Source organism: Triturus cristatus, chromosome 1_2, assembly GCF_964204655.1.
Source record: "Triturus cristatus chromosome 1_2, aTriCri1.1, whole genome shotgun sequence".
NCBI lineage: Eukaryota > Metazoa > Chordata > Amphibia > Caudata > Salamandridae > Triturus > Triturus cristatus.
The window spans coordinates 1,099,378,847-1,099,402,751 of record NC_140580.1 but is presented as its reverse complement, the minus strand read 5'-3'; the positions used below and the strand labels follow the sequence as shown (position 1 = coordinate 1,099,402,751).

Below are 23,905 nucleotides of genomic sequence, written 5' to 3'. Positions count from 1 at the left end.
GGAGGCACACGCCACCACCGCAAGGACCACCTCCAACAGCCATCTGCCACAGTCGACACGTGGTCCTGACAGACTTACAGAGTTGCTCAGACCTGTCGTGAATGGCATCATCGGCCTGATACCCTGCTCAGCACTCCAGGTGCCAGTGACTCAGTGCACCGCAAGCCATTGTCCATTACTGATTGACATTTGTGCTATGGAGATATTGCGCAGCAATGTGACCTCATGCAGTAGGGAAGATCTGGGACTATGATGAGGAAGATGTGTCACGTGTGCGGACGGGAGATGGCACAGACAATGGGAGGGCAGGAGGCAACATCCCCAAGGCAGGAATGCAGACTGGAGGTGGTAGTCGAACCACACACCCAGAACCATTACTGGTTATTGCGCTGTGGACTCTGCACGCAACTGTCACCTCAGACAGTGTGGGAGACCTGGGACGTTGATGAGGATGTTGATGCAGGTGTAACACACCCCACTGCATCTGCATCAGGAGTAACACGAAGGGACACAATCCTAGCATTACCTTCACATGAGCGCGCTCATCTCTAGTGCCCCTACCTCAGTGCACTATAACTCGCGAAACCTCCTGACTGAATTTCGGGTGACCTTTGTCCTTACTACGGCTTCCCCCATGTTGCTGTGCAGTTGACTCTGTTATGCATGTGTTTTCTGTTTCTGTTGCACTGGTGTCCAATGTTCAAGTTGTTGCCAGCACCAACCATTCCTTGCGGGATGGCTTACACTCACCCCACACACATCCAGCACAGGCGTCACTGTACTTGTGGCCCTGCCAATAAAGGGGCCGGGTGCATGTGACCGTAGCCAGTTCACCATGATATCAGCGTGTGTCCATGTGGTCTTGTTGTATGCATGAGGGCCCTGGGCCCTACGACATTACATTGTACTATGTACATCAGATGCAGACGTATCACCGCAGGCAGTGGGTTGTAGCTTGGACATGTAGCTTTGTCGTCCCCCACGCAATTTGTATGGGGAGTGTCCAGGGCCGTCGTACGCCGAGTCAACATGGATGTGTGACTGCTATTTGAGTGCCCCAGCCCGTGATTCTGTACTGTGAATGTGCATCTTAAAGTTTGACAGGAAATACCGGTATCTCAGTGAGCCTCCTTTATTTGAGACTAGACTAGAGAGGAAAACAAATTGAGAAACAAATGACTCAGGTAATGTATTGCACAAGCTCAAGTACCTGGCACTGTATTTGTAAGCTACTTGAACAGTGACTTGTTTTCGAGTCCAAAGTTATGAAAGGCATTTTTTGGATTAAGATAATTTTTTAGAAATTCATGTTATGGGCACATTGATGCACAGAAGAAAAAGAGTACTGAATGTTCTTGCCTGATAACAGTAGGATAGGGATGTTAACTTTCTTCCCAACATTAATCTCACAGCAAAGTTCAGAACAAGAGATTTAATTGTACTTGTGATATTTTGAATTAATACTGTGCCCAGGGATGTAGATCAGTTACAATGTATTCTTTGTCGGTGTCCCTAATCCAAATACACCTAGTAAAAATATATGCACTAGAAGAATGCCTAGTGATATTTCTCAGAAACAGAAAACCCAAGCTCTCAACCTTAATAGATATGTATAAACTCATAGCAAGAGGCCGTAATACTGTGCCAGACTGTTTGTTCTTTGTTGGTTTTTCATGACAAAGGGAGCCTTTACCATCAGGTGACAGATCTTCATGATGAGCAAGGCCCAGAAGCAAAAGATTGAACGCTAACCTAATACTCTGTCTTGGACTCACTTCTTGTCCCAGTATTTTTTTCTCCATTCTGCATCCTCTTTTCCTGTTCAGAGTTGTGACCCTTGAAAGTTTGAGTGGCCAACATCCGATCACGGAAATGTTTGAGCATTCATCAATACTGATGTGCAATGGACAGTTCTGACACTGTTACACACCTTAAATGAAAGCTTGGAAAGACCCCAATCCAATGTGCTATGAGTTAAGCCTTCCATCCATATATGGATACTGGTTTGCTTACAATGCTCCTGCTTACATGCAGGTCAGTGGATATTGTACATTTGGGCTACAATATTTGTTAGGAGTTTTGCATTCTCACCCAAATAGACAACTCAGTAGATGATATCAGAAATGCTGCTCCTTCCCATCTACCTACCAATTGAATGCTTGTGATTGCAAGCTGGCAGGTGCCATATCTGACAACCTTCCTCGTCTCAGGAGCTTTGAGGCTGATGTGGGGGGATGTGCAAGTGTATACAACCAATACGGGAAAGAAAAAGGCAAACCCTCAGTGAGCCTTGAATTAGTTGCTCTTACAACTGTGTGTTGGAACAATACAACAGTATAAAAAGTATGGGAGTCATGGTCCAAGTTGTGACAAACATCTGATGAGGTAAATGTGATGACAGATCCCTCCTGGAGGATTGACCATTCTAAGCCAAGGATAATAACAATTGATATGATGTCTAGGAAGGTGAAGTCAGGTAACATTTTCTCTGATCTGCAGGTCAAGAGTTCAAATGCCAGAGAGACACTCTAAGTCAACCCAGTAAACTGAATATCATTAAAAGTAGGTTTTAGTAGCAGTTGTTTTTACAGGTTTAGTGGGGTATAAATAATTATATAAACACCAATACCATTTACTAATTCTCATAGAAAACAGTGATTTATTGTGTAGCTGTAGTATTCATTTTAGCAAGTCATATAATTAGAAACAGTCTTCGTTAGGCCTGGCAGCTCTGGCGTTGTTTACCCTAACCTTTTGCCTTCAGACCTCCTGTTTATGCTGACTTTGTTTTTGGTGGCCTTAAGACTCTGCACACTTTATCACTGCTAACCAGTGCTAAAGTACTTGTGCTCTTTCCATAAAACATGATAACATTGGCTTACAGCTAGTTGGCATATTTGATTTACTTATAAGTCCCTAGTAAAGTGCACTATACATACCGAAGGGCCTGTAAATGAAATGCTGATACTGGGCCAGCAACACTTATTGTGCCATCAACTTATGTAGCCTTTTAAACATGTCTCAGGCCTGTCATTACAGAGTCTGTGTGTGCAGTTTTAAGCTGCCATGTCGACCTTGCAAAATAAATCTTTTGTCAAACCCAAACATTCCTTTTTAGTACATATGGCACCCGTAAGGTAGGCCCTAGACCAGGGGTACTCACAAACTTTCTCTCGGGGGCCAAATTTACAGTGTGGTTTCTGGCCGAGGGCTGCACCGGTGGGGGCGGGGCCAGTGGGGGAGGGGGCGGGTCTAGACCAAAAAAAAACTATGACCATGAGGTTGAACACAGGCCCCTGCAGCGGACGCCTTCGTCCACTGAGCCACCAGACCAGGCATTCACACATATCTATCTATCTATCTATCTATCTATCTATCTATCTATCTATCTATCTATCTATCTATCTATCTATCTATCTATCTATCTATCTCTCTGTCTCCCTCCCTCTCTCTGTCTCCCTCCCTCCCTCCCTCCCTCTCTCTCTCTCTCTCTCCTTCTCTCTATCACTCTCCCTCTCTCTTCGTCTCCCTCCCTCTCTATCTCTCTCTCTCCCTCTGTCTCCATCACTCTGTTTGTCTCCCTTTCTCTCTGTCTCCCTCCCTCTCTGTCTCACTCACTCTGTCTCACTCACTCTGTGTCTCCCTCTCTCTCTGTCTCCCTACCTCCCTCTCCCTCCCTCTCCCTCTCTGTCTCCCTCTCACTCCGTCTCCCTCCCTCTGTCTGTCTCCCTCCCTCTGTCTCCCTCTCTCTCTCCCCCTCCCTCCCTCCCTCTCTCTCTCTCCCTTCCTCTCTCTCCGTCTCCCTCCCTCTATCTCTCTCTCTCAATCACTGTTTGTCTCCCTTTCTCTCTGTCTCCTCCGAAAAACACAATAATAAGAAACATGGTAGCACCTATTCTCTAAATTTCTCAGGTATGGTTTGGCCTTCCTCCAAATGTCCTGCTGGTTGCCCTGTTGCCGCTTCTTTGTTAAGTTGTCTTCTCTCTCTTTTTTATCTCTGGGTCATTTTATCAGTGTTTTCTTTTTCTGACTTATTTTCTATTCACCATGTCAGTCTTATTTCTCTTTCATTCATTGTCATTCTTCTCGTTTTTGTCTCACTTTAGTTCTTCTTTTCACGCTCTACTACTCCTTTGCCCTCTCCTGTGTCCTTGCTCTCTTCTCCTTTTAGTCCTGTACCTGTGCTTTTGTTCTCTCTCCCTTTCTCCTATATTCCCTTACATCTGCCTCTCTACAAACAATTTCTCTCCTGAACTGCACACGATGAGAGGAGAGGCGGGGCGGGGCACAGAGTGGACAGAGCGCACACAGCCGCCGCACCCAAGTACTTCACGGGTCTTTTAAAGACCATTCACTTGGTAATGAGGCTTTGTTGTATTTCACCTCTTCTTAGTGCCCCTGCATCTCCACTCAATCAGAGTGGAGATGCAGGGGCGCTAAGAAGAGGTGAAGTACAACAAAGCCTCATTAAAAAGTGAAAGTTATTTAAAAGAATCGCCCGGCCCCCATAGCTCGCAACCGGCGATATTAAAAACACAAAGGCATATGATGTCGGCAAGGTCCGCGGGCCGCCAAGGAAGGCTTGCCGGGCCACTGGCGGCCCGCGGGCCGTACTATGAGTACCCCTGCCCTAGACAGACCCAATGGCAGGGTCTGTGTGTTTTAAAGGTTTAACATGTGCTTTTAAGTTTTACATGCCCTGCTAGAGAAAACTCATAAAATAGTGTTTCACTATTGCAAGGATACCATTGGAGTTACCTTATTACATTTTATAAGTGTTATTTTCAAATGGGAAGACATAATTGTTTCATGTTTGGTGTCTCTGAAATCCCTAAATATAATTACTAACTTATGGTAAAGTTGTATTTTAAATTCACATTCTGAAAATGCCACTTTTTGAAAGGTATATAAACCAAGTACCCTAGCTGGAATTATTCAAAAAAACAGTTTAAAGTCTAGGACAAGTAAATGAATTGTCTTGACTTGTGGATTCATTTTCAATTATTTGGTTTTTCATGCGAGTTTGTTTAAACATACACTTAAACATGTCTATTAGACCACATTCAGGTAAGCATATTAGTACACTCTACGATACTATACTTTGTTTTAACAAAACTTATACTGTGATTACATAAACACACAAAAATAAATTCCAAATCATGCTTGGATGACAAGTCTTATAATGTACAAAAAAGCAGAGGTTCACAATTGCTACTATTATTTATGCAATGGCCATTTTGCTATTGGTCGCCTTTGGGGGGGTTCTTATAGACTTTATCGATTTTGAAGTCTTTTCTTGGATGTCTACTGTACGTTTTGTATCCAAATATGATACTCCTGAAGTATGTCTGTCCGTGCTTTGAATCTCTTATTTCTTTGGGGTTCTCCTCAGGGCACTGACTGGTTAAATGCTCATTCTCTTCGGATTAGGAGGCATTTGTTTTCCTTTACAAGAAAAACTCTGTTGTATTTGATCAACTTCCTTCTTTTCTCCTAAGAATCTTATTTTATTTTGTCAGGATGCCATGTCTCCTCAGGACCTGCTTGCTCCAGTCAATAAACCTATTGTCAAACCCAAACGTTCCATATTAATACGTATTAGTCACCCCCAAGGTAGACCCTAGACAGCCCCAAGGGCAGGGTTTAGTGTATCTAAAAGGTTGATCATGTGCTTTTAAGTTTTACATGCCCTGGGAGAGAAAAATTCTTAAAATCGTTTAACACTATTGCAAGGCTTATCTCTCCCATTGGTCTCCAGTCTTCTCGGTACCTGCTTGCTTCAGTCAGTGGAGACTGAAGCAAGCACATACCCAGTGTACGTGGAATCCTGACAAAATAAAATAAGAACCAAAGGCGAACAGAGGGAAGTTGATGAAATAAGACAGAATAATTCCAGCTAGGGTACTTGGTTATATACACCTCAAAAGAGGCCAACTCCAGTTTTTTAAAAACACCAAATACACAACTGTTAGAAAGGTGCATTTCCTTGCCTTATAATCGTTAGAATGCACACCCAAGTTTGTCCATTTTTATCAAGTGTTACTGTTTATTGTATGTGATGCTCTCAAGGTGGGGGGTTTTGGCGTGCAGCTCCTGTTATGCATGATCTGCCCATTTCCTTGCCTTAGCCATTTGTTGTCTGCTGCCTGTCTCTGGTCACCCTAGATGTAGTTTACAGTTGGGCTTTGTGTATTCCTCCTAGACAGCCACACACAATGGACGTTTAGGTGTGGCAATATGGGCCATCCCTGGCAGGATGGGAGGGAGGAGTTGAGCCCAGCCTCACCTAACCTGAATAAGCTGTGCCCTGTCTCCACACAAAGGGGTTTTATACCCCCTGTAGTTAGTCTGAAAGCATGGCAGGGGAGACAGGGCATCTGTGCACTTCAAAGACATGCATCCAGAGGTTTCTCCCCACTTGAAAGGCACAACTGTGTACAAAGGAAGGAGCTCAGACACCACCACTTCAGTACACGTCTGTACCTGGTGATCCTCTGCCAGGAAGAAGGACTGCTGTTCTGCTGAAAGGACATCCACTCTGCTGGACTGCTGCTCAAAGGAACTGCTGCCCTGCTGTGCCGACCTGCTGCCCTCTTAACTGGGTGAGAAGGATTGGACCTTCATCTCCACAACCCAGAACCCAGAGTGACTCCAAGGTCTTGTTAGCTGGCCTCCTGATCTGAAGCCTCAGGGACATAAAAAGCATCAAACAAGTTTAAATCTGCTCCTGGAATTTGCCATTTGTAAGTCTACCCTGCCAATTGACGCCACCTTTTGAGATGGGTTAGGGTGCTTTGCCAGCCTATTTGGACCCAGCAGAACCAACGCATCTTCTCTGCTGCATGGAGCAACCTCAACCAGACCGGATGCATCTCCGCTGCTGTGTGGATTAGACCAATCACAAAAACTTGCATCACCACCGCAGTCTGAATTGCCTTTGGAACTGTCACTGCTTGACATATCCTCAGTGCATGCCCTCGTATCTCTCATCGACGGCAGTTTCGATGATGACGCTGTACTCCAAATCGCAGCCTCACAGCTCTTCTTAACCGACACGTGGTCTCTACTGCGTGCTGCACTCTCAACTCCAATTTTGCATTGCAAGCCCCATCGATGGGCTGCTTGACATCGATGCAACAGGTGTTCGCGGCATAGCCTTTCCACATCTCAGAAGCAATGCATCGCCTCGGCGACTCATCTTTGACATAGATCCATGCATCACTATGCAACCCGGATTTTAATGTACTTTGTTCAGTGGGCATAACTGGGTCCCTGTAGCTGGCCCGCACTCCATTCCAGTTGGCCTGAACTTGTGACTTTGTCCCGTCCGGTGCAACCAGATATCCACAGTTGGCTCTTTGTGCTTTTCGGCACTATTTCGACCTAAATCTTTAAAGTTCAATATCTCCAGTTCTACTAATTTGATATTTGTCATTCTGGTCATGTTTTATTTATTACATTGATCTCTATTGTTCTAACGTGATGTGGGATCCTTTTGTGTGGTGTTAAACCTGACCGCTCTGTTGCAAGCTACCAGGGGGTTGAGCATGGGTTAATTTAGGCATTTGTTGGTGTCTTACCCTGACTAGGATTGTGGTTGCTGATTTTCCAGGGCTCACAGCCCAGTCAACCAGTAACCCATTTTCTAACAGTCTCATTAGTTTTCTAAAGAAGTATGTTGAGCATCACTGTCGGCAGCAGCCCGATTGTCTAATCTGAGCAGGGAGCAGGAGGATGCCTCAAAAAATAATAACCACAATTGGCTAACTAAATAGGTCTTCCTTGTTGTTAGGGTAAGTGTTTTGTATTAGTTGGGTGACTTTGTGTATGTTGCTGCCGGCTGTCCTAGAAAGTAAATACTATAATGAACATCTTGGGTATCAACAATATTGAACCTGGAAATAGGACCCCTTTGCTTTTACAGAGTGCATTAGTAGAGTTGCACCGTACTCTTAAATAAATAAGTGTATATCAAAAGGAGTCAAAAGATGAAGTCTGAGTTGTAAGTGGTGAAGTTAATAGGCACAAAACAGCAAACATATTGTATAGGAGACACTTTTAAAAAAGGGCCAGTAGCTTGTTGCATTCTTAAGAAAGCCTATGTGCTCACTCATCTATAGCAGTTAATTCAACAGCATGCTATTGTGACAGCAAAATAAAACAGATACGGTAGACAGGTGTTTAGTTAATTGCACTGTACCTTTATGAAATCCTAAGACATCCAAACAGCCATAAACAAAATGTAAATAAATCAGCAATTTGAAAGGTGTTGTGTTAGCAACGTAAGCACATCAAAGTACACACACTCCCTTTAAATGTAATTGCTCATCAGATTGCATCTGCAGTCTAACAAGAGGACTTTTGAGTCGCATCATCAGAATTTAATGAGAGCACAATAGGAACAATATAGCCATCCTCACAATGCCATGGCTTGATGGACAGTCTATCCAAGCTGAGCCACCCATCCAAGCAATGCCATGGCTTGATGGACAGCCTATCCAAGCTGAGCCACCCATCCAAGCAATGCCATGGCTTGATGGACAGCCTATCCAAGCTGAGCCACCCATCCAAGCAATGCCATGGCTTGATGGACAGTCTATCCAAGCTGAGCCACCCATCCAAGCAATGCCATGGCTTGATGGGCAGCCTATCCAAGCTGAGCCACACATCCAAGCAATGCCATGGCTTGATGGACAGCCTATCCAAGATGAGCCACCCATCCAAGCAATGCCATGGCTTGATGGACAGCCTATCCAAGATGAGCCACCCATCCAAGCAATGCCATGGCTTGATGGACAGTCTATCCAAGCTGAGGCACCCATCCAAGCAATGCCATGGCTTGATGGACAGCCTATCCAAGCTGAGCCACACATCCAAGCAATGCCATGGCTTGATGGACAGCCTATCCAAGATGAGCCACCCATCCAAGCAATGCCATGGCTTGATGGACAGCCTATCCAAGATGAGCCACCCATCCAAGCAATGCCATGGCTTGATGGACAGCCTATCCAAGCTGAGCCACCCATCCAAGCAATGCCATGGCTTGATGGACAGCCTATCCAAGCTGAGCCACCCATCCAAGCAATGCCATGGCTTGATGGACAGTCTATCGAAGCTGAGCCACCCATCCAAGCAATGCCATGGCTTGATGGACAGTCTATCCAAGCTGAGCCACCCATCCAAGCAATGCCATGGCTTGATGGACAGCCTATCCAAGCTGAGCCACCCATCCAAGCACTGCCATGGCTTGATGGACAGCCTATCCAAGCTGAGCCACCCATCCAAGCAATGCCATGGCTTGATGGACAGTCTATCCAAGCTGAGGCACCCATCCAAGCAATGCCATGGCTTGATGGACAGCCTATCCAAGCTGAGCCACCCATCCAAGCAATGCCATGGCTTGATGGACAGCCTATCCAAGCTGAGCCACCCATCCAAGCAATGCCATGGCTTGATGGACAGCCTATCCAAGCTGAGCCACCCATCCAAGCAATGCCATGGCTTGATGGACAGCCTATCCAAGCTGAGCCACCCCATCCAAGCAATGCCATGGCTTGATGGACAGCCTATCCAAGCTGAGCCACCCATCCAAGCAATGCCATGGCTTGATGGACAGCCTATCCAAGCTGAGCCACCCATCCAAGCAATGCCATGGCTTGATGGACAGCCTATCCAAGCTGAGCCACCCATCCAAGCAATGGCAAAGCACTAAAACACACAACATCCAATGGCTAAAAAGGGCTGAGGCAAAGCACACTTTTTCTGTACGTCATGTTTGAAGGATTGGCGACAAGAGGTCATGCAGTAAAGTTTAAAGCCAGACCCAACAACGGGAATCTATTAGTCAAAGATAGGATGTCAGTGTTGATATGTGTTGCTGGTATGACAACTGCAGAAAAGAAGAGTGTACATCTTGTACTGGGTCGTAGGTGTTAGGCGCATGTAAGGGGTCAGTTCTCAGTGTAAAAAAAGAAGTAGAATACAGACAGATTCCTATAGTTAAGAAGCACAAATTAAAAACACTCCAACCTCCTTGTATCAAAAACTCTGCATTTTTACAAGCACGTCAAAGCCAACTTTAAGGAATTCCTTCAACAGCTGAAGGTCTCACACATGCCGCGTTTTCATCCTCTCTCTCATTAAGAAGCAGAATGTGTAATTGACCCCTGGTTTGGTTTCTCAATCAGATTGTTATTGTGGTTTCACCTCTGCTCTGCGGGTTGGACTCCATCCAGACATTTGCTGTCTGTTTGACATGAAGGAAACAAGTTATCACATTGCTCTACACTAACAATCAGCAAACCCTTTGCAGGGGGAGGGTGGATCATGATGGCTCTTGGAAGGAGCTGTGTGGTAACTGTTGCCCTCCATGACATGTTGGCCTTTCCTTCTTCTAGCACGTGTGCTCTAACCTCTCTGCGCATTACAGCAGATGTCTCTCAGCGATGCTCAGGGGAACGCACTTCATCACAGGCACTGGCAATGCTGTGACATTCGAAGCAGGTCTTCGAAACAGCAGTATGTATTGAAAGATCTGCTCTGACAAACACGTAGGAAATTCACAATAGGTCTGTCTTTTGATGCGCATAGATCAAGTGTGAATGTCAACGCAGGACAATTGTTTTTTGGGGGGTTTTTTAATGCACATTTTTATGATCATCATGCATTTCCACAGGGAATACAAACAGATGAATGCGGTAGGGTGGAAGAGCGTTTTGTGAACATTTTTAATGTGCGTAAAGTGCACTGAAGCGCTCTAACAGTAGCACTGTGCAGTCTCGTATAGGAGTGTATTTACTTTAGTCATTTCTTATAAATCATCTATGGGCTATACCGTGTACATCGGACCAGTAGATGGAGATTTTGGACTGATGCCATCCAGTTTTGTGCAACTCTTGAACTGGCACTTGCACCAAACTATTTGTAGAAAATGCAGTTCTTCCACTGGTCAATTGGAGCAAATTCAGTTTTTGTTCCGTTCGATGCAAATGTCAATGAAAAGCATAGTGTAAAATTGTTCAGAATGAGGACAACGTCTCCCACAACTCGTGAAACCTCCTTGATCCGGGTTTGTATGTTTATGATTGTCATACTGTCCTGTGGTAAACCTCAGGACCAGGATAAAAAGCATGAGTTAATGAGTAGCCCATATCCATAGGGGTATTCCATCATAAACTAATGTGTGATTTGTTTAATATTAACATTAAAAGGTTAATGGAGAGTGTTTGTAAGAAAGGGTTATAAGCCTAGTCTGGAGAAAAGTTTCGTTTTTCTTATAATATTCCTCATTTATTTGCAAATAAGAATCTTTTTATGTCTCTAGACATAGTAAACACGTTGAAACAGGAAAGAGTGTAGTAGCAACTACAGAGGTTCGTAAATACATGCCCATGTTTAAAAAAAGCATTCTTCTCCATCAGGGCCCTGCCAACCCTGGCAGAAATCGGGCTAAAAGAGAAATTAAAATTCCAGTGTGAGGGGCAAACGCTCTCCAAAAAGGGTTGGCAGTGAAAAACACAAATATCACCCTCCATTCCCACACATCCTCCAACTTCTAAATTGGAAGACAAATAAAAGTTGACAACTACCTCGTGGGGGCCCAGTCTACCCTAGGGCATGAGAGGGGTGTCAAATAATAAAAATAAAAAATCATTGGTAACTACAATATGTTTAAACTTTTAAAATGATACATTTTTTCCTACAATGATTGTATGTTGTGTGGCAGGAGTGGATGGATCTACGAGTACCAGAATGCAAAGTGCTGTTTTTTAATATGTTATGAAATCAAAGGTGATATTGAGTAAGGTGTTAGTCATAACAGATAGGTTGACCTAGATTGCCATGGTATAGTTTACCGGATTATACACAGCAATTCTTATTTAATAAAGTTCCCATTCACAGAAGGAAGATGAAGCGTGAAAATGTATTTTTGCTTTTTATTGCAGGCAGACCAACCCACTAAACGTACACAAACAGAATTGTCAAAATTTGTGTTCTGCATAGAAGGGTTGAAAACACATTTAACTCGCAAGTGCCATAATTACGTTTAGTAAATCTATGATAGGTTTTTGGAAACTGGTCGAAGCTCTTGGGGCTAGATGTGGAAAAATAGATATAGTGATTACCTTATTTTTAAATTTGCGAATAGCAATTAGGAAATCGCTATTCCTTATGTATGTAACTCATTGAGTTTAATTAAGTGATTTGGAGTGGATCGCAAATAGACATACTTAATGCATATTAATGACATAGGTTGTTTGCAATTTGCAACCCACTGCGATTTTCTGCCATCACAAGGATGGTGGCCTGCTTGGGTGAGCAGACCACCATGTCTTTGATTGCTTTTAAATGGGAAACATCGTTTACAACGCGGGGATCACATCGCGATGCCATGACATCGCGGTTTTTACAACGCAAGTCGTTACAACGACTTGCGCTAGATGGCGCTCTAGGACAAGGAATAGTATAATTTACTATCCAACACCTTCCCTACTGTACGTAGACTGGAGTTGGAATAGTAAATTATACTACTCCTAAGTCCTATTCCTTGTCCTAGAGCGCCATCTAGCGCAAGTCGTTGTAACGACTTGCGTTGTCAAAACCGCGATGTAATGTACCGCGATGTAAATGTATGCGTTGTAACGTCATACATCCCTTTTAAATAAAGTAATCTTTTTATTTTTTTTAAATGCAGCCCATTTTATGTATAAAATGACAAATGTTTAAGTTTAATTTTTTAATAGTAGCCAGTGGTCCTTTGGATATAACACTACAATTTGGTATTAGGAAGGGACACCTTCAACATACCCCTTCCAAATAAAAAATTGCAAACCCCAAACAAGTTATCAAATCACAATTTGCCCTTTGTACATCAGAAAAAGCACATTTGCATTCACAAACGGCCCGATTCTGCGAATTAGGCCATTTGGGAATGCTAAATGTTTCATACATCTAGCTTTTAGTTTGTTAAGCCACGCGCATCAAACACGACTTTCCACGCTGCAGGGATGAGCAGCCAGTATACCCACCCCCCCCCTTGCTTTCCCTGTGTATTATGCACCTAACCCTATGATTTCAGAAATAAAAAGTCTCCTTTTTTTACAATCATGCGCTACCTTTGAATGCGAGCAACACCCTAGCTTCAAGTTTTCAAGGGTGGTACCAACACTCATAGTTCTCAAAATTCAGTAATGTTTGCAGAATGTTGTGATATTTTGCATAAGAAAATGTCCATTTTGCTTATCCTTGGTATGTTGTCCCTGGGATGCCTAGAATTGTTTTTGATGAATATTTCTAGGCAGGAGTTCATTGCAGTAATGTTATAATTTGGACCGAGGTGAAAGTCTAAATACCACCATGGCCATGCAAGCCTCCCTATGTAATTAACACCAGTTTGACCTCAGTTGTAAAGGAGTCTTATCTGAAGTTGGAAAACTGTTGGCGGTGGTTGCAGGTGGGGCACAACCACAGCCCTTTTTAGGGAAAAGCACTTAGTTTTCCTCAACAACCTTTCATCCTGAGCAAGAGATATAAAAATAGAAAAAGGGAAAAGAAGGAGGTAGAGAAAGATGGAAAGACAGTAATAAAGGGAGAAAACTGCAATAAAAAGGAACTTGCAAGCGTGAGCTAGAGAGGCAGGCAGTGTCTAGAGGTGGATTCAAGTGCACATGGCGGAATCAAGGCTAGGCACCCTTGGTAATCGGCACCCCAACTTTTGATGGTGCTGGCCTTCATCTTCTAGGCAAAACTTTGGGTGCTGTAACGTATTCATTTTACAAATTAAGCACAGCTGACAAGCATTAACATAATAATGTAAACACCACTCTGCTGATTTTTTCTTTCGGTCTAACTGAACCCACATGGGGTGAACACCACACCAGCACCACCTACACTCCAAAACCTGGCCAATCGCTAGCATTTTCCAGCTCCCTCCACCAACCAATGTGCATTTGGCAGGAGATCTTGGTAATTCTTGAGGTGAGCAAGCTGCCCACTGGGAAAAGTACTAGGGATCTTATTGCTAATACCATGTGGAGTCCCCATAAGGGGATAACCAAGCTGCCAATTTCGCTATGAGGTGTTTGAAAATCCAATGGTAAAGTCAAATTAGTCCTTGGAATTGCTGGGGTGCCCCGGGGTGCAGGAGTGACAGAATCCTTGCTTAGAGATTCACTTGCGCCTGCGTATGGTGAAGGCCAAGGGGAATCGTTGGGAAGTCCTTGACTCGTAGGAGGGGATCACGGGGGCTACGGTCAGCATAGAGCTTCACAAGACACCACCACCCGCCTTCCTTGTGCTTTTGTCAGCTGACCATATCAGAAGTGGAGAATCAACACAACATTCAGACATGTGGAGGTTGGCCCCACACCTTGCAAACATCTGCACAGGGCAGAGTTCTGCTACTTGGCTACAAAGATGCTTCCGCTTGCTCTACAGGATTAAATGAGGGCTCTAGTGAGCTAATTCAATTCAATTAATTTTTATTGTTTGATTATTTAATCATACAAAATGTAAAAACAAAAGGAAATATTAAAAGTGAGCTAATAATTCAATGTAAAAGTGAAGGAGGACGGGGGGGGGGGTTGTCCCTAAAGTGATTGTTTTACATGCATTGCCCTGTTGCTTCTCCCACAAATGACCTGGACTCCATTTTTACCCTGATATTAATATAACAGTAACGTGCACTGCTAAGGCTGATATTAGGACTTTTTGGTACAAGGCTTTTTCTGCTTTTCAAATACCTCGGAAGAAAAACACTTTGTCACTTCTCCAACCAATGAAGCATTTTTCAAATCTGTTTACTGAAATGTATACTTTTTGTGAACACAAATTGTTTATGAAACATTCTATGCACATAATTACTTTTAAGCCTATCCTAGATTGAACTATTTACGCTACATATACTATTATAGAACACGAAACGAAAGTGTGGTCCAGTCTTTGCCGGTATTTATAATCAGCTTGTTGGGAATAGGGATGTGGACACTTTCCAAATTTCAATGTACTTTAACAACTTTATTGCCCTGGGAAACACACTACTTATTCTACCACTTATGTATTTGATCGTCTACAGCTGTCAGATAAGGTCTGCACTGGCAGCTCCGTTGCACTCCCTGGTTTAGATCTTGAGTCACATCCTAGAGGTTCTCAAAACTAAGAATTTCATTTTCAGAGATACGCAATTGGCCTCCTGCGAATCCCCTTTTGTTCTTCACCATGTAGTGCTATACTCTAACTCCTCGCCCATGTGCATACATCCCTTCTTCATTTTGCATCTGGTCGCGCCTGCCCTGCCCCTCCGGTTCATTGCTATGCACCTTTATGCCAAAACCAGCATTAGGTCTGGGACCCTGTTATCAGTTTTTCCGGTCGAAGCCTACCAGACAGAGCACAGCTGTCTGGTTTAAGACATCTTAGGGACATTCAGAAAGCTTCCCTGGGAATGCAGACCTCCCACTGCTTACCAATGGATGTCCAGCTTGAGTTCATCCCTTCATGCCTTCTAGCAAGGGACTCTTGTATTCCTCCACCAGTGCCTCTTTCTGTAAACAGGCCTTTAAATCATGCTCTTATCATGTCACATTTGCTGCACATTCAGAGACAGAGGGCAAATGTCAGGCTTTGTCTTCCGAGGGAGCTTGTTGTTTACTTTTCTTTCTCTGACTTCAAATTTATGTGACAGTCATGCTGGGTACTTGGTGTGCGCTGGAAAAAGGCTTTAAATATGATCAAAACAAATCAATACAGTAGGTGATACAATTTCCACACTTCGTTTGTTCACTGTATAATTTTATCAGTAAAACTGTATGTCTGTGCAAATGTAAGGGTCATTTCAATCGAAAATGCATTGACTGTAATGGCAGTGGACTACCACACCATGCATACTTCACTTTATGACACTCTACTCTACACCACTTTACCCAACTGCATCTATTCTGCACCACTCCACTCAATGCCACTTCATTCTGTGTGACTGCACTCTGCTGTGCACCACTTCCATCTATGCCACTGCACTCTACACCTCTCTACACCACTCGGCTCTCAGCCAATGCAGTCTATGGCACTCTACTCTACTCTGCTCCACTGAACACTTCGCCACTGCACTCTATACCACTCCAGTCTAGGCCACTCCATTCTACTCTGCAGCACTCCACTCTACACTATTCTACTCTGCAACACTGCACTCTACACCAATGCACTTGGCTCTGTACCACTCCACGCCAATGCACTCTATGCCAATTCACTCTATGCCATCTATTCTGCTCTGCATCACTGCACTGTGCGCCATTGTACTCTACGGCACTATACTCTATGCCACTGTACTCTATGTCTCTGCACACTAACCGGCACCCCTACCCTGCACTACTCAACTCTTCACCACTTTACTCTACTCTGAAACAATCTACTCTGTGGCACTGCACCCTATGCCACAGCACTCAACACCACGCTACTCCACTCTGCGCTACTGCAGATTTCCCCACTGTATTCAATGATGCACCATTACACTCTAGTGTACTATGCACCACTGCACTCTATGCCACTCTACTCTAACAACTGTACTCTACCCCAATGCACTCTTCACCACTTTACTCAAAATCAATGCACTCTACGCCCATGCACATTACTCTGCACCCCTGCACTGTGCGCCACTATACTCTACTCTACACCATTGCACTCTGTGTCACTGAACTCTATTATTTTCTGCACCACTGTACTCTATGTCGCTGACCACTGAGATATCCCACTCTACGCCATTGCACTCTACGCCACTCTACTCTACAGCTCTCATCTCTACAACACTCTACTCTACAACACTGCACTCACTGCCACTAAACTCTACTCTACTCTGCATCACTGCACTCTATGCCACTGAACTCTACTAAGCACCACTCTACTCTACTGCACTCCACGCCAATGCACTGCATCTCACGATGCTCTATGTGACTCTACTGTGGATCGCTCCACTCCCTGCCACTGCAATCTTCATCACTGCACACTAGTCCAATCCACTCTAAACTAATCCGCACCACTACATCCTACAACACTGTAATCTACACCACAACACTCTACTCTATTCCACTGCACTCTATGTCATTCCACTCTGCACCACTCTATTCTACTGTGCACCACTGTACTCTATGCCATTATAATCTATGCCACTCTACTTTACAACACTGCACCCTATGCCACTGCACTCTACATCAATTTGCTCTGCACCAATGCACTCTGCACCATTCTACCCTACACTACTGCACTCTACGACACTCTAGTCTGCAACTCTGCACTCTCTCTTCTGAATTCTAAGCCACTATACTCTGAACCACTGCACCCTATGCCACGGCACTCTGCTCTGCACCATTATACTGCACTCTATGCCAATACACTTTATGCCATTGCACTCTTTGCAACTCTACTATGCATCATTGCACTCTACACCACCTTAATCTACTCGGCACCTCTGCATGCTACAACACTGCACTCTACACCACTCTACTCTATGCTACTGCACTGTACTGTACTGCACTGTACCGTACGTCACTCTACTCTATGCCATTGCACTCTACCCTGCACCACTATACTCTACCCTGCTCCACTCCACTCTACACCACTTCTCTCTTCTCTGAAACAATCTACTCCACTGCACTCTACACTACTCTACGCTCCCAAAAAAAGAGTAATAAAATAACACTTACCTTTAAAACGCCCCCCTATCTCTCTGTCTCATTGCCACTCTTCTTGGCAAAATCCAAAACAGGAAGTACCCAGGCTCCCCATAGCCAATCGCAATGCTGCAATGCAGCATTGTGGTTGGTCTGAGTGTCACGGTTCGGTGCTCAGACGGGGACAGTGAGCCTGTGCATGTTCCTCGACAGGCTGTGCATTACAGCCTGGTGGGGAAGAAGCAAAGCCGTTTGGCCAGCCCAAGACAGCCGGCCAAGCCCCATAGCAAAAAAAAAAAAAAATGATAATAAAGAGTCTATTATCACTTTTTTAAATTTGTTTTCTGCTCTGCGAGCAGTGGGGCGACGCTCCTCCGCCCCTCTGCATTAGCGGAGGAGCCGCCCCTGTCTGAAAAACATAACTTCCTCAGTATTCATTGAGCATAATCTACAATTTAACATTGAGCATAATCTACAATTTAACATTGATCATAATCTACAATTTAACATTGAGCATAATCTACAATTTAACCTACCGAGAACATCAGCCCTCTCACCTATGAGCCGGTCTCAGTGGCATGTCACTTGGGCAAGGTGTGAGACTCCAATTTTGTCCTATTATTCACCTTGTAATATCTATATCATATAAAACACGAAGGTCATACAATCAACTCTTCCTCCACTTCTTTGGAAAAACATCTCAATGTTTTATGTATCATTAATTTCAACACACATAAACAATCCATTTTCTTTTTTTAAATGATTTTACACATTTGCCCGACAAGAACAAAACTACTTCCTAAACAAGACTGTCTCTTAAGTGTGCTCTACAACCCTGTTGTTCCTCACCAAACACTGTATCAATCACCACCCATGTTGTCTTCCTAAGTATGAAATTACGGAGCATTCACATCGCCTCCGTGACTACAAACCATATCTACCTGGTTTCCTAAACCAACTACCTACCAGGAGGACTTAAGAATTAAGTATTATGGGACTTATTTCCATTGCCCCGTGCACCACTTTAAATTGATCTCCATTCACAAGTAATCCAACAAGTGCATTTATAATTCATGTAATCGACCCATCAATTTTAATATATCTACATTAACACCTTTACACACCAAAGAAAATAATTTGATGTTGCAAACCCTAAAAGGGCCTCATATTTCCCCAACATCAAAGTCGGCAATAGCTTTACATTGCCTGCCGATCACCACTAATCCTAAAAAAGTAAATTTCTGATTTATATCAGAGACCCAACCAAAGCAATATATCGCCCTAAGTACCAATATCCACCCATAGCGAAACCCATTGATAATCACAAGTCAACCGGGCCTCATATGCTCTCTAATTTCATATCTCTCTCTAATAAATCCCTCAGTAAACCTTCTTAGGAACCCCTCATGATCCTATCCTTAGGCTAGAACTACCTCTCTACGACACACTGCAACACTCTACGTTCACTCCACTCTACCCCACTTAACTTCACTCCACGACAATCCACGCCACTCTACGTGACTCTACACCAAACTACAATACTCTATGCCATTCCACAACACTCCTCTCTACTCCACGCCACTCTCCTGTATGCCACAAACGTTTAGCCGTGCTGAATAGTATCCATGCTGGTCTATAACATGGCTAAAGCACATTGGCAAAGCCAATAGCTCTTACATAGGCGATATCTATTGGCTTTGCCAGTGCTTGTTTAACTTTGGACAATGCAATCAAACCCACCAGCAAGGCCTCTGGTGAATATAAGCTTTCACCATCTGGTGTTATCTCCACTGCAGGAATGACTGTGCCTCTGGCTGCTTTCTGCATATCGAGAATGATAGCTTGAATTGTATTTGTTCATGAAATGAAATCCGATTTAAAAAAAGCCAGAGCCAGACGATTCATAAAAACACGTCCTGAAATGGAATTTGGAGGAAGGGACTTAGCTGAACACATTATAAACCAACGTGACACAATCCTGGCATTTTCCATCACTGGAAGGTTTTCTCAATGCGGTAAATTACACGCATGATTCTGAAGGGCTTTTATTTCTGACTTTCAAAGCCTCTCTGGCCGCACATCTTTAAACCTTTTAAAAAATACCACTTCCTGTTTTGAAGTTTTGCTTTCCTGCACCCATCCAAAATACGGACTTTTGATTTAAAGACGGGAACATTCGTTCTGCAAGGGAGCACACCTTTGAAATGCATGTGCTAGTCCTTGATAACTTGTGAACATTAGGCGGATTTCCATATGTTGCAAACCACTCAGGCTTTAGTCGTCATCTCTAGTTATATTAACACACTGGGAACATGTGCTTTTGACACACATGTTCGATTTTCATTTAAGCATGCTGCTAGCTGTACCCTTTAAAGGGGGACATTAGCAGATGATATTCATAACCAAGGAGGCCTAAAATACAAGTGCCAATGGGAATAAATAAGAAAACATATAATGAAAGTATGGAGTTTCCAAATATGAGGGAAGCAAGTCTGTCAAACTGATATATAAATATCAAATTGAGATGAAAGATTGGCACAACTCTTTTCCCACTGAAAAAACCTGTAGCAAAGTTTAAGGCGTAGGTGCAGATTTTGGGAGGTTTATGGATAAAAGAGATGGTGAAACACTTTGCAAAACTGATTTTTTTGTTTCGCCCACTGAGACTAAACATTTCAAATAACTGCCCAATAAGGGGGATCTATAGATAGGGGTGGGCGGAATTTGCGAAAGTGACTTTCGCAAATTATCGCGAAAATGTTAAAAATCTCCGCAAACACGCGGAAATATCGCAAAGATGCGGAAGTTTTTTTCCCGCCCGTTCGCGGTATTTTCTGCGTGGTCGCGGCTCGCCAACTTACCCATGCGGTTGCTCGCGGGCATCTTGTTTTCACTCTTCTCGCGGTGCATGATCGCGAGAAGAAAGACGTGATCGCGCAACCAATGACATTACTGCGGGCGCGAACTGTCGCGAGACAGCGCAAATGGCTACCAACAATCCAACATCTCGTGGAGAACGCGACCGGATCGGGAAAACTTGTCGGCGAACGCGGGGATTCAGGTAAATAATACAGAATGTATTATTTTACAGCGCGAGCAAGAAACAAATTATCGCTAAGCTGCGGAATGTGGAAATTTTGACATTTTCGCGCTCTCCGCGGAGCGCGAAAATGTGAAATTATCGCAATTTTCGCGAGCGGAACGGAAATTTAGCCCAGGCCTAATCTATATGACTAAATTCGAACAAAGATTGTCTTGACTTGAGTCATGCTAACATGCATGCCACTGCTACACTTAAAACAAATGAGTGGACTCATATATAGTCATATACTGCTCTATGCCGACCGCGCTCACCGCAAACGGCATGCATTCAATTATCAATAATTATCTCTGTGGCTAGGAAGTAAAGTTGTAAACAGGAGGTCAGTTCTGGGGTTATGGGGGGAATGGGTGGAGGGTGTGCGCCAGGAGACCTCCTGTGAAGAAAGATCACATTGGTGACTTGTAGGGAACAGTGGCGGGGGGCGGGTAGGGAGGGCGTTTAGAAAAAAAATAAAAGAAGACTAGGCTTACTGTTGCCGGCAGCCTCTTCCCTGTCCTCGCTGTTCTGGCTCCTGGCAGCACCCTGGCTCCCAGGTTCCCCAAAGTCAATCTCAACAGCAGCATTGTGGTTGGTGCACTCAGACGGGGACTGGGAGGCTGTGCATCTTCTCTGTCCAGGCTGAACAATACTGCCTGTGGAGAACATGCAAAGTGCGCATGAGGGTTTGACAGGCTTCACACGGCCAGCCAAACTGTCATGCACACTTTGCAGATTGCGAAACAAAACAACAGAACGACCGACCAAGGTCCAGCTCAACCAAAACACATGTATTGTTAACAGTCAACAAATTGGTGCAAAAACACTTCCTGCATCCGTCGTCCAAAGGTGCAAAACAAATCAAAACGTAAATCCAAAGGTGGAAGGTGCACTCATTGAAATTAAACACGAGATCAAGTAGTCCAGAAAACGTAATGTTTTTCTCTTTATTCCGATGGTTTTAACACGAACAGCACACAGCCAACGCGTTTCGTTCCAAGCAGGAACTTTGTCAGGGCTGCAATAGTCACAAACAAGGAAACAACATTTACAAACATATATATATGACAACCATTGACACAAACAAATAATATATGACTGCTCAATCTTAAAAAGAAGATGGCCCATGGAAACCACACAAATATAAAAACATTTTGACATATAAATATATACATACATACATAAGATTCACAAGGACGTTCATTGAAAAAACACAACAAATAAAACGCAGTCCAAACATCTAGACAACACTCCATATTTGCGCACAACTTTTATAAAATTGAGACAAAATTCATATAAATCAATGTATAAGGAAGGTAATAAAGAAAAAAGGAGATAAGGGAAGAGATAAGGAGAAGAAAGAAAGAACAAGAAGCAAAACGATAATGCATCCTTCCCAAAGAGGAACCAAGTGAAATAGTAAGCTATTTAATCCAATCAACTGTCATAGTATATTGATGTTGTTATTCTAGTCTAGTAATTAATAGAAACAGAATAACAAAGAACAGAAAGAATATCGCGCTGGCCCATTATTAATAACACCAAAGGTTAATTAACTCAACTCAACACACTATGAGCCGCACAGCATACCACATAGCAAGAAGAAATAACCAAAAAGAGACCAAAAGGAAAAAGATATAATAACCAGTAACATCTCACCTAATTAGAAGGCAAGTAAATTATCCAAAAAAGGTTTATATAATCCTTTAGGGCACGTTTCGTCTCGGGAAAGAACGGGCAATAGGAAGAAAATTGTATTCCTATACCTAAAACGAAACAAATGATAAATCAAAAAAGGGGGGTGGGAGGAGAGCCTAGGTAAATCACTGCACTCATAATAACTAACATTTGCCCAGAAAGGCCGTTCTTATAACTCAGAGGTCTCACCTAATAGTACAACCTTGTGATACCAATAAAAGCTGATCAATATAATTGAACGTATTACCACAGAATCAATGCAATATGTTATTGAACATCTGAAAATATCTGAAAAATATCTGATAAACAGAAAAACCAAAGTGCTCACCTTGCGTATTGTTGTATGTATATAAATATATATACAAAACAGGACCATCATATAGTCCCAATGGTGATGCACATAAAAGATAACGAGATGAGCAGAGGATGATAAGTATTATCCTGTATAGACATGGTAAAAAATAATAAAAGAAAGAGGAGAATAAGAAAAAAGCGAAAACTATACAAACAAGAAGTCATATTCTAGTCAGTGCACTAAGAAAAACGACATATATCCAAAGGTGAATTCTGGGTACCCTCCCTAGATAACACAGTATACAAAGAGAGCCAAAATAATGACCCCAATGACTTTTTTCAAAAAACCGTTCCAAAATAAGGGCATTATGCAAGCCAAATCTATAATATTGTACATGGTAACATTATCCCTGTGCGTAAAGCTTTAATATATCTGCATTGTTTTATTATAAAAGAAAGAAGACTAATGCCAGATAAGAAGACCAACCTGTAATCACAAACATCTACCCACACCCATTAATATAATACTAAGTGAGTCTCAAAATTAATGGCTCCATGGAAAAATCATTTTAAACACATAAAGCGTAAAGCACATGGCGTCCTCATACCTTCACGGGTAGCGTCCGTTCTCAGCATGGTAGCTGTGGTGTATCAACCGTTCTCGGCAACAGGGATCTACATTTAAAGCCCCAAACAAAACGCGGCTATTGCCTTCACTAGAAAGTAAGAAAGGACAAAAGTCACAAATACAGCGGCCATATTGTAGAGGGATAAAATTCATTTAAATGAAAGGGCAATAATATAATGCCAAAAAAAGGATCAAACTAGATCATCACCTATATAGAAGAAGATATATATTTCCGCCGCCTGCCTCAAATATTTGTGAGGGGGTATCAGGAATACACAAAGGTAACCTCGCACATCCAAACACCAACATAAGTTACAAATATAATACCGCCGCCTTCCTCGACAAAAGTAGGAAAAAAGAAGAAATGCCCCAAATCTAGCAACCATGTCATAGAAACATAATTAGAAAAGTGTGAAGGGGCGACAGCATAGCCAATAGATAAAGGCTGAAATAGAAACAGGGAATACTTAAAAAAATATATATATATATTTCCATTGCAACCATATATTTATGGTCACATTATCCGATGTGATCTACACATACAGA

The 23,905-nt window shown here is 43.1% G+C and overlaps 1 long non-coding RNA gene across 3 annotated transcripts in view; it reads right to left on the bottom strand.

The window, feature by feature from the left end:
* LOC146868744 (uncharacterized) overlaps window positions 1-23,422 on the bottom strand; it is a 183,271-nt gene extending 159,849 nt beyond the window's left edge. For all 3 annotated transcript variants that reach the window (XR_014966406.1, XR_014966405.1, XR_014966404.1), the window contains exons 1-3: window positions 23,340-23,422; window positions 22,766-22,878; window positions 22,399-22,505 (exon numbers count right to left, since the gene is read on the bottom strand). This is a non-coding gene — a long non-coding RNA (uncharacterized LOC146868744). The remainder of the gene's footprint in view (window positions 1-22,398; window positions 22,506-22,765; window positions 22,879-23,339) is intronic.
* Window positions 23,423-23,905: the final 483 nt, after the last annotated feature.